General features: G+C 40.5%; 1 protein-coding gene across 1 annotated transcript in view; it reads left to right on the forward strand.

The window, feature by feature from the left end:
• C1H4orf19 (chromosome 1 C4orf19 homolog) overlaps positions 1–239 on the forward strand; it is a 93,165-nt gene extending 92,926 nt beyond the window's left edge. Inside the window, exon 4 of the transcript XR_005104775.1 lies at positions 204–239. The gene's annotated coding sequence lies outside the window, so the exon portion shown is untranslated. The remainder of the gene's footprint in view (positions 1–203) is intronic.
• The last annotated feature ends 10,386 nt before the right edge of the window (positions 240–10,625 follow it).

Here is a 10,625-nt window from a genome sequence, read left to right on the forward strand (position 1 = left end):
ATGGGTAGTGATTTAAGGAACTCTCTTAAGCCATTCAGTGATAGAGTGGCACTTCCATAACCAAAAGCTCATAATTAGGTGAACATTTTCTTACATTGGGGGGGGGGGCGGGGGGAGGGGGCAGGCAGGGGCAGGGGTACCTTTTAAAAAGTTTTTGGTATCTTGTGCCATTTTTTCCTAAAGATTGGTTTGCATAATCACAGAATGGTCGAGGTTGGAAGAGACCTCTGGAGATCATCCAGTCCAACCCCCTGCTAAAACAGGTTCACCTGGAGCAGGTTGCACAGAGTCACGTCCAGGTGGGTTTTGAATGTCTCCAGAGAAGGAGACTCCACAACTTCTTTGGGCAATCTGTTCTGGTGCTCTGTCACCCTCATACTCAGATGGAACTTCTTGTGTTGCAGTTTGTACCCATTGCCCCTTGTCCTGTCGCTTGGCACTATCCTCTTGACACTCACCCTTAAGATATCTGTATCATTGGTAAGATCCCCTCTCAGTCTTCCCTTCTCCAGGCTAAACAAGCCCAGCTCTCTCAGCCTTTCCTCACCAGGGAGATGCTCCAGTCCCCTCATTATCTTCATAACCCTCTGCTGGACCGTCTCCAGCCATTCCCTGTCTCTCCTGAACTGGGGAGCCCAGCACTGGACACTGCACTCCAAGTGTGGCCTCACCAGGGCAGAGCAGAGGGGCAGGACCACCACCCTCAGCCTGCTGGCCATGCTCCTCCTAATGCACCCTGGGACCCCATTGGCCTTCCTGGCCAGCAGGGCACACTGCTGGCTCATGGGCAACTTGTTGTCCCCCAGAACTCCCAGGTCCCTCTCTGCAGAGCTGCCTTCCAGCAGGTCAGCCCCTAGCCCATACTGCTGCATGGGGTTATTCCTCCCCAGGTGCAGGACCCTACACTTGCCTCTGTTGAACTTCATCAGGTTCCTCTCCACCCAACTCTCTACCCTGCCCAGGTCTCGCTGAATGCCAGCGCAGACTTGTGGGGTATCAGCCACTGCTCTCAGTTTTTTATGATCAGCAAACTTGCTGAAGACACACTCTGTCCCCTCATCCAGGTCATGGATGAATAAGCTGAACAGGACTGGACCCAGTGCTGACCCCTGGGGAGCAGTGCCAGCTACAGGCCTCCAGCTGGACTCTGTGCCGCTTATCACAACCCTCTGAGCTCTGCCATTCAGCCCGTTCTCAATCCACCTCCCTGGCCACTCATCTACCTCACACTGCCTGAGCTTGCCTGTGAGGATGTTAAGGGAGACAGTGTCAAAAGCCTTGCTGATGTTAAGGCAGACTACATCTACCGCTCTCCCCTCATCTACCCAGCCAGTCATTCCATCACAGAAGGCTATTGGGTTGGTTGGGCATGATTTCCCCTTGGTGAGTCCATGTTAAGTACTCCTGACATCCTTCTTTTCTTCCACATGCCTTGAGACAACCTCCAGGATGAGCTGTTCTATCACTTTTCTGTGACCAGCCTGTAGTTTCCTGGGTCCTCTTTCCTGCCCTTTTTGAGGACTGTAGTGACACTGGCTTTCCTCCAGTCCTCAGGCACCTCTCCTGTTCTCCATGACCTTTCAAAGATGATGGAGAGTGGCTTGACACACAGAAAAATGCTGCTTGTCCTATTTGTATTTCTTCAGTGATGCTACAGATATTAAGACTGGCTATGGAAGGCTTTAATAATAGCTATGATGATACAAGTTTTATGAAATGAAAAATATGATAAACTGCAATATTGTACTAGAATTGGTCAGAAGTCCTCGAAGTCAAAACTCTAATTACAACCTGGAGTACTGTAGATGAAACTTGTACATAGTGATGACTTTATCTGTCTAGGTTATTACAAAATGTTGTTCTCCTGCTTTATGCTACTTATCTGTCCTATCGTACAGCACCTTATGAAAAATCACTACACCTTTGTATTCAACAGTGGGTTACTCGATTAATTTTTTACCTCTTCAGTACTGTGTTGCCCTGTCTATAACCTGATGGTGTGTTACGTTTATTGCTGGTAACAAGGTAGCTTCTTCATATTACCACTGCACCAAAATGTCTTTCTTGGGAAAGGGGAGAGGCAGGGTGCAGTTTGCTTTTTAAAATAAAATAACATTAAAAATGGAGAGAAGTGAGGAAGTAATAATATTAGTAATTACAAGGTGACTTTGCTAAAACTCTGCCCTGAAGAATGCTCAGGTGTAAACCTCTGCTTCAGGCTGAGGAAAAGAGAAAGATCTCAGTGAGAAGCATCCCAAGACACAATAAACAGAAATATGTACATCAGTTCTGCTAGTATTTAGATTCCTGGATGAAAATGAGCAATATGAGGCAGAGCTTTACCTCAGAATCAAGGTCTGCTTTGAAGTGCTGTATTTTACAGAGTATCTATTTTTTAAATGTATTGACTTTAAGAGATTACACGCAGCGAAATAAATCAGAGGATGCAGATCTCTGAGGCAGGAAAAAATGGTTGGCAAGAGAAGCAATGGGAAAGTCACGCTGTAGTTAGAACAGCTGCTGCTATCCAGCACGTAACTGTGTTACTTTTTTGAGGAGGGAGACTGCTTCTATATGAAAAAAATAAGATTTTCCCTTCAATACATCTACAAGATGACTGACAGCTGAGGCCCAGCAGTGTTTAGCCAGACCGAACAGACTATGGGACAAGGCTACTCCAACTGACCATCTGCAGGGCCTCAAACAATCTGCACCCTTGCACGTTGTTAGAAGTGGTGCCTACATACTCAACAGCCGTTGTAGAATTTCTGTTCCTTAAGCTTCTGATTGCCCTGTGAACCATGCAGATCTCCAGCATCCATAGCAGGGCATTCCACAAATTGACATCTCGCATGAAGAACCTTCATTGTCTGCTTTTATTTAACGTGTCCTAGCTCTTGCACTGGAAAAGAGCACGGCAGAAGAGGACTGGGACTTTGTGCACAAGATCCCAGGGTGCAAGGTGGCAGCACCAGGAGCAGGGACATGAAGAAACTTCAGGTCTCCTCCTCTCCTGCTTGGCAAGCAGTGAAGTCCATCTAAAAGCTGTTGTGTTTTTTTTTAAAAAGACACCTTCCTCTAGAGTTCTTCTGGCACTTTCTCAGCCCATCAGAGCACTAGATCATTTCATGGGATGGGTGGAAACTTTCAGTTTTGGTGGCCATGTGTCCTGCTGGCTTCCTGAGCAGCTTGCAGAGGGCATCTGGCACCAGGTAGTGGTGGGAGACAGAGGTGGGAGGACCCACGAGCACTCCTGGGCTTGGGAGCACCCCCTTACCCAGACAGAGAATACTCATCTTCTAGAAGACAAGTATTTTACTTCCCTGCAGGTTTTATTTCCCACTTTTGCCACAAATATTTCTCAAATTTCTTGTTAAGATACCAAAGCTGACTCCTTTTTTTTTTTTGAATACTTAAATCAGAAAAAAACCCATGACTCATAAAACTGCAATATTTAACAAAAAAGCTGCGAAAATACTTTGAAGACAGAGATATCTCTTGTTTAAAAAATTGCAAACCTGGTTTTAAAAGATACCGAAATAGCCAAGGTTTTTACTCTTAGATTGCTATGTATAAAACTTAGCACTGTTTAAATTTGCTGCAGTGTATACTAACCATAGTAGAAGTCCCTCACACTATAGAGGGAAAGGGAGAAAATAAAAGGATATGTGTTTAAAAGGAAGACACCCAAAATTTATGTGCCACACATTTTAGTGTGCTAAGAAAATGGCAGCTACTGCATGATTAAAAGTCTGTAGATTGGGGAACTGAGTAACTTGTGTCTGAGCATGTATTTATCTGCTTTGTTTTTAGAGCACGAGATGAATGCTGTGTTTAATCATTTCAACTAAGACTTTAGAATAATGTATTCAGTAAGTCATCTCGCTGACATTTTATCTGGTATGTGACTGAACTCACATACTGCTGCTTCCTGAAAAGAAAGATGTGAACAATTGTCCACGCTTGCCCACACTGATGATGAGTCAATGTGTGTATGGGGTTTACTCTCCCAGTTTACCTCATATTTATTACTCTTTTAATTTATAAGCCAGATTATTGCTTTAAAGCAAGTCTTTAAATATAAAAGCATTGTCTCATCTTATTGACACTGAATTGCTTGAGAATTCTTTAATGGTGCTCTTGTCAGAAAGACTTTGTTCCAGCACATATTTACATTTATAGAGGAAATTGTAGTTTCCTCTACAATAATATTGTATTACAATACACCAGCAGTAGGTACAGTAAAAAAATGATAAGACTGCTGTAATAAAGACCAGGTTTCAGAATGTAGTGTGAAAAGTTTATCATTCAATATATTCCTTTCATCAGCTGGCACCTACAGAGACTTTGTTCTCTCTCTTTGTCATTGGTGCGCAATACCTACAGTTCATTCACCAAAGAGGGTTTGAATGGCAGTTGTAGCCTGTCTACACGTCACTGGATTTGGGCTTTTCCGTGTTGGCAGAGTGGACATGTGGTAAAGACACTAAGCCATCCTGGCCTCTTCGCTGACTACAGAAGTGGCAAAAAAATGCTTCCTCAAGTAGGGTTATCTGGGGCTTTTTTGTGGACATATGGAAGCTTTAAATTTGTGTCCATAAGTGTAAACTATATATTACTTAACTTGTTTTTATGGTACTTCATACTGTGATCCTGTCTCTTTCCTACTAACAGCCTTCTCACTTTCAATAAAACTTCTTGCTTTTTTTCAGAGTGATGCCTCTGCTACATGAAAAGTTAATGCTGCTTCAGACGCAGACAGATATTCTAAGGATAAATCTGATTTTGACACAACTAGGAATGGAAAGATAATCCTTCAGAATCGATAATATTGCTCCCTTTGCAGAGCTTGTACTGAAGAGTTTCTGCGGTGCTGGTGTTGTACCTTGTCATATTTTCCTAAAAAGTTTCAAGCAAACTTCAAGCTTCCCAAAAATTTGACTCAAGCTTCTTGTTTTCCTGTTACCCTTCTCTGTCTGCAAGTACATTTTTTAGGTATGGAGTGCTTTCCTTCCTCAAGAGTAAAGCTTTTGTAACCTTTTTTTTTTTTTGCTAGACTATTTTTTTAAGGTTTGGCTACCATATGATCCAAAGTGCTACACTATGAGCTATCAGTTCCTAATATAGATATAATTATATGGTGGTCATACATCCCTAGACAAGGCAGACATGTCTGCTACTGGTATCAGATAGTTGTGCTGGAGGGGCCAAATATTATGAATCACTTATAGCATATTTGCAAGGAGTTAATTACTGTTTGTGATGTTATGAAGCTGTTATATAAGAAAGAAACTAGAGTTTCAGTCAAACATGTTAAAACCTTTTCAGTGCATTCCCATTCTATGACATAGGGTAGAATTGCAAGACATTATCATGCTACTTCTTTTGATCACATATCATAGCAATCTTGCTGTGAAAAACAGGCATCCTAGGACTAGCCTATCACCTACAAAATATGAACAAGCAGGAAGTAGCTTTGAGTCTGAGTATTTGGCAAGTAAACCAAGAATAAAAATGACTGTAATTATGCTAATCAAAAAGCCAATCTCCAAACAATTTTTCAAGCAGTGAAGGCATCGAGCCAAATACTTAGTGAGATGTTTGCATTTACCGAGCAAGCACATGACACCAGGAAATTAATTAATACAGGAATGGTTACAGAAGCAAATTGTTCTCAGAGGTGGCAACATTAATTCCTTTTCACAATTTGGTCATAAGAGGGTAGAAAGCAAAACAAATGCCCTAGGCCCATTGTGAAGTTTCAAAGCCTTTACTAAAGCATATTACTATGATAATTTATTTAAGTTTTATATATATTAACAACAGGACTTCAGAAAGCAAAATTTAGTTGAATACAACTTCAACTTAAAGTTTTATGCAAAATGATATATGGCAAAGATGGTAGTTTTCCAAATGCGTGTTGCTCCTGTTATGTTCTCAGTATTTCTTTTCATTTCTTGATAATGAAACATCATGGAAACAGGAATATTGGATCAGCTTGAGGACCAGTGCAGATATTTTTTATTCACCAACATTTGTTTTCTATCACACAATTCTGAAGACAGGCAGTGGAAACTCCCGCCCCAAATTACAGGAAGACTAGCACTAAATTATCAAACAATTGTTGTCTGGGAGAAATGTGGGGATTTTTTACAAGGCAGGACACTGGGAATGCAATTCTACCTCAAGTATTACAGCAATAGATCATAGTGTCATTATTTCTGCTATTACCAAGAGAGGGCATCCTTTTCCTAGTAAATCATGACATGACTACTGCTTTTCAAGAGCCTAGTTAATTTTTGTAACTATTCTGTTACATTTTAGCTAAAACTTTTTGAAATTTAAAAATGCAGCTGTTTACGAAGTAGACTGTAGTTCAGTCTCCACGTTGTTTGAGGCTATTGTAAGACCTGCTATACAAATTTCTCAGTATAGCCTTTCATTTAGCCCTTGTATGGTTTCATTAGGATATGCTTTATCTCCTCCACCAAGGGTATATGATCTGTATTAGTAAAAGCCTACCTCTTTAAAATCAGATCATTAATTGCAGGGGGGTTTTTTATTTATTTAGGTAGGGCATTTAGTGTTATCTTCTTAGAGCAGCTTTCTAGCACAAATGTGAAGCTGTTAACTTCCCATATTTTAGATACTGTTGCCTCCATCAGTGGGACATGAGACACATCTTTTGCATTTGAGCTCAGTTTTGCTGGCTGTAAAACAGATCTTTCAACTTTGGTGGTGTAAACTGTGGCGTGTAGCTGTATATTATAAAAGCATACTGTGCCAGTTTTTTTAAAGCAACTGCATTTCCCCTTTGATACTGCCATCCTGCCTCTAGTCACGCATTGACAAGCCTGAGCATTCGATGGGAACTGCTGCAGGTTCAGCACTTTTGAGAAACAGCTTACTTAGAAGTCTGAAGTTGGATTTAGAAGCTTAACATTTTTGGGAAACTTGTCTATAATCCTCATAACTTACTGTTGTTAAGGCAAATATCTATGCAGTATATTTATGCTGCAACCACTATAGATTTTTTACTTCTACTCTGGATAACTCTCTGTTTAAGAAAACCTTTCCATAACTTAGTGTGAGAGAACTGCCAGAATCACTCTCAACCCCATTTTTCTAACAGACGGCACTGTGCTGTCCAAATCAAGTTGTAGGCTTAGTAAATCTACCTAGGCATCCAGAAATTTACCTAACAAGGGAAGAAAGTTTAATTACACTTACAACAGAACTGAAGAACATACATAAAAATAGTCTACCCCACTCACTTTTTTTATGAAGGAATTGGGCCAAAATAATCTGTGCATATGGATCTGTAATTCTGTGAAACCAAAACATTAAATACATTTTTGTCACAGCATAATTTGAATCATTTGCATAAGGGTGAGTTCAAGGTCATGTCCTTATTAGTCAAACTAATTTTATTTTTCACTTAAACTTGCATTTTGGGGCTTTAAAAGTGAAGCAACATCTAAGAGAAGGGCAGCAGTCCAAAATATACTTGAAAAGAACTGGCATTAGCTCTAACTTTGTCCTATCTGTTAAACAAACGTAAGTTAATTTGTCCTTGAACCTAGAAGCTGGGTGCTGTCTAGAACAAGACAGAAAAAGCACGTTTTCGTAGTTCAGCTGCCACAGGATCTGAGATCTGCCTGCCTGCCAGAGGTTGGGAGTTTAAGCTGAACAGTGGAAACTAGAAAAGAATTTCAGTTGTGAACAAGAGGCTTACAATAAACAATGGAGAAAAATTTTCCAAGAGGAAATGTAAAATAACCTGATACATCCTTGGGTTAGCTGGTAGATGATCAGAGGACCAGACAAAGTGGAGAACAAATACTAAAACTCAACCCAAGAATACAATATCCACTACGTCCTTCCTACTCTTCCCCTGATTCCCTCTCCCCTCTCGTTGGGTTACAAGAACAGTGCTATATTTAGGACAACATCCTCTTCTGAGAGCTGTATGTGCCTTTTTAAATGTGCAATGTGCACCACGGTTTGCCAGTCAATCGGTGCTACAGGATCAAAGCTTTCTTCTCTCTTGCCTCCCACTGGTATTACAAGCTCATGATGAAAGTGGAAACTAATAAAATACCTTGAAATTTTAAGACAGCACAAAATAGTAGAGCTTAGACATGTACACACTTTAAGCTCTGAGAACCTACAGCTAACTTTAACTTGTTAGCATAATATCCTATAATCCTTTTCTTTTCTGTAGGTACCACAAATATCAATTGCTATGTCCCAATTGGCAATACATGGAGAATGGTTATGCACTAAAAGCATAGTGAAAATAAGGGAACTGGATAGAACAGCTTAAATGTAATATCTGCATATATAACAGGAAAATATCACTGATTGTGACACTCCCTGTTATCATTTCACAAATTTTCTGTATGGCTGTATCACAGTAATGCAGAAATCAGCAATGAAAAAATCACGTGCCTTGCCAGGACATACAGCATCTCACCTATCACAGAATCAAAAAATTGTTGAGGCTGGAGGAGATGTCGGGAGATCATTTGGTCCAATGTCCCCTGCTCAAAAGGGGACACCAAGAGCCGCTTGCGCAGAACCATGTCCAGCGAACTTTTGTGTATGTGCAAGGACAGAGACTCCACAACCTCCCTCAGCAACATGTACCAGTGCTCAGTCACCCTCACAGTGAAAATGTATTTCCTAATGTTCACCTGGAACCTTCTGTGTTTCAATTTGTGCCTGTTTCCTCTTATCCTGCCACTGGGCACTGCTGAAAAGAGCCTGGCTCCTTCCCCTTTGCATCCTCCCTTCGGGTATTGATACATGCTGATAAAATCCCCCTGTACAACCTAAAGTTGTAGATAACTTTTTAAAAAATCCTTATTGATAACAGTTAACTGGTCATCTCTCATGTTGTTTCAGCATGTGGAAAATAGTATGCTATATTGAAAGGCTGCCTAGGAAATGTCTTTTTATGATGCCTATGAAATTTCTAACGTAGTAAAGGCCAAGTAGTCTGTGACTTAGCTTCAGATTTCTGTTAGCTCTTTGGCAGATCTCATCAGCTTACACCAGCTTCCTTAATAAATGTGCCTTTTATACTATCACACAGCAAATTCATCTATTACCTGGAGAACCACAAGTAATATCTAATTACTTATGCTAACAATTAGTGCTAAACTTATATACTGCGTTGAAAATGCAAGTCATTGCTGACACTTCTAACTTACCACTGCTATCTGTATTTCAGGTATTAACTGAAACACTGAATCTGACAAACTGGCACATGGGCACTGATAGAGAGGGAGAAAACATCGAACCATTCACTGCTTGTCTCTTCTCTTATGCTTGCAGTGCCCTTATTTCTGTGGCGGGCTGGCTGCACGTGGCAGCAAGTGCAAAGCCTTGCTCACACCTTACTAAGCACCCACCAGAAGACAAAACAGCTATCTGCCAGCATCCCATACTGGTTTCTCTTTTCTTCCCTGGATTTTCTTCCTTGGATTTCCTTCCAGTGATGACACTCTTCAGCGTGAAAGCTGAGACAAAGAAATACCTTACGAAGTGCAACAAATAGCATTCCTTGCAGCTTACAGACAAATGACAACCAAAAAATACATAACAGATACATTAGGTAAAGCTCTTTCATCACGCAGAAAAGTATCATAAAATATATGATTTATCAAAACGCCAATTTTACTGACAATTACAGAAATGACATGCTGTTTTGACTTGGGAATGATCTTGTTTGTGACTGAGTTGAAATTTAAACGTCTTTAAATTTCTTTCGGGATTTCTCTTTTGTTGTAGTTATATTGCTCTTTGCGAGCAATCGGTAATAGTAACATCAACTGCATCAGCAGATGACCTGTGGGCTTAAAAGTCCTCCAAAAGGTTACAAACTGTTTCCTAGTCCTCTGACTGACAAGTAAGACTGTCTCTACTTTGCTAAAACAGAAAACACTGTACCCAACACAGCAGTCACTCTGTGGAATACAATTTTAACTGTATGACATAGTCCAAAGATGTCCTGTGTTGCAGCTGACTTGCAGCCATGAGTGATTTTGGAGCTTTACAGTCATGTCGTTGTTGGGTTTGTTTGTTTGCTTTTATTTCAGAGGGCAGGCATGGTCATGGACTGCCATGCTTTGAGAAGAAATGACAGGTTATTTAACCACTACACACACAGATTGGCTCTCTCAAAACTGAACCAAGCCCTTAAAAAAACCCACCCATAACATAAAATTCAAAACTTGTCAGAAAATATTAATGAGTGCCATTGTAATAATTTTACTAATTTTCCTTCCTATCTACAAGTTAAAGCAGTTTGCTGCTGTGGTGTTACGTCTAAAGAAATAACACAGTTAACGAGCAAATGTCGTTTCGTTCATACGTGGTGTAAAGAACCTGTGCAGCTGCAGCCGTGCTGAGCCCATGTCATAACACTCTTGATCTGTGGTCAAGTAAATACAACTTTCTTCCAATCCAGTATCTAGAGATTGTCATGAAATACTGTTGGGTTTCTAATTCTTGCTTGGAAATTCACTTTCTGGAAGAGTCACTAGGAAGGATCTAATTGTTAGATTATCTGGTATTTTGAAATCATTTACATTGTATTGTTTGCTTGAAAATGATGTTAA

Source organism: Falco rusticolus, chromosome 1 (genome assembly GCF_015220075.1).
Source record: "Falco rusticolus isolate bFalRus1 chromosome 1, bFalRus1.pri, whole genome shotgun sequence".
Classification (NCBI taxonomy): domain Eukaryota; kingdom Metazoa; phylum Chordata; class Aves; order Falconiformes; family Falconidae; genus Falco; species Falco rusticolus.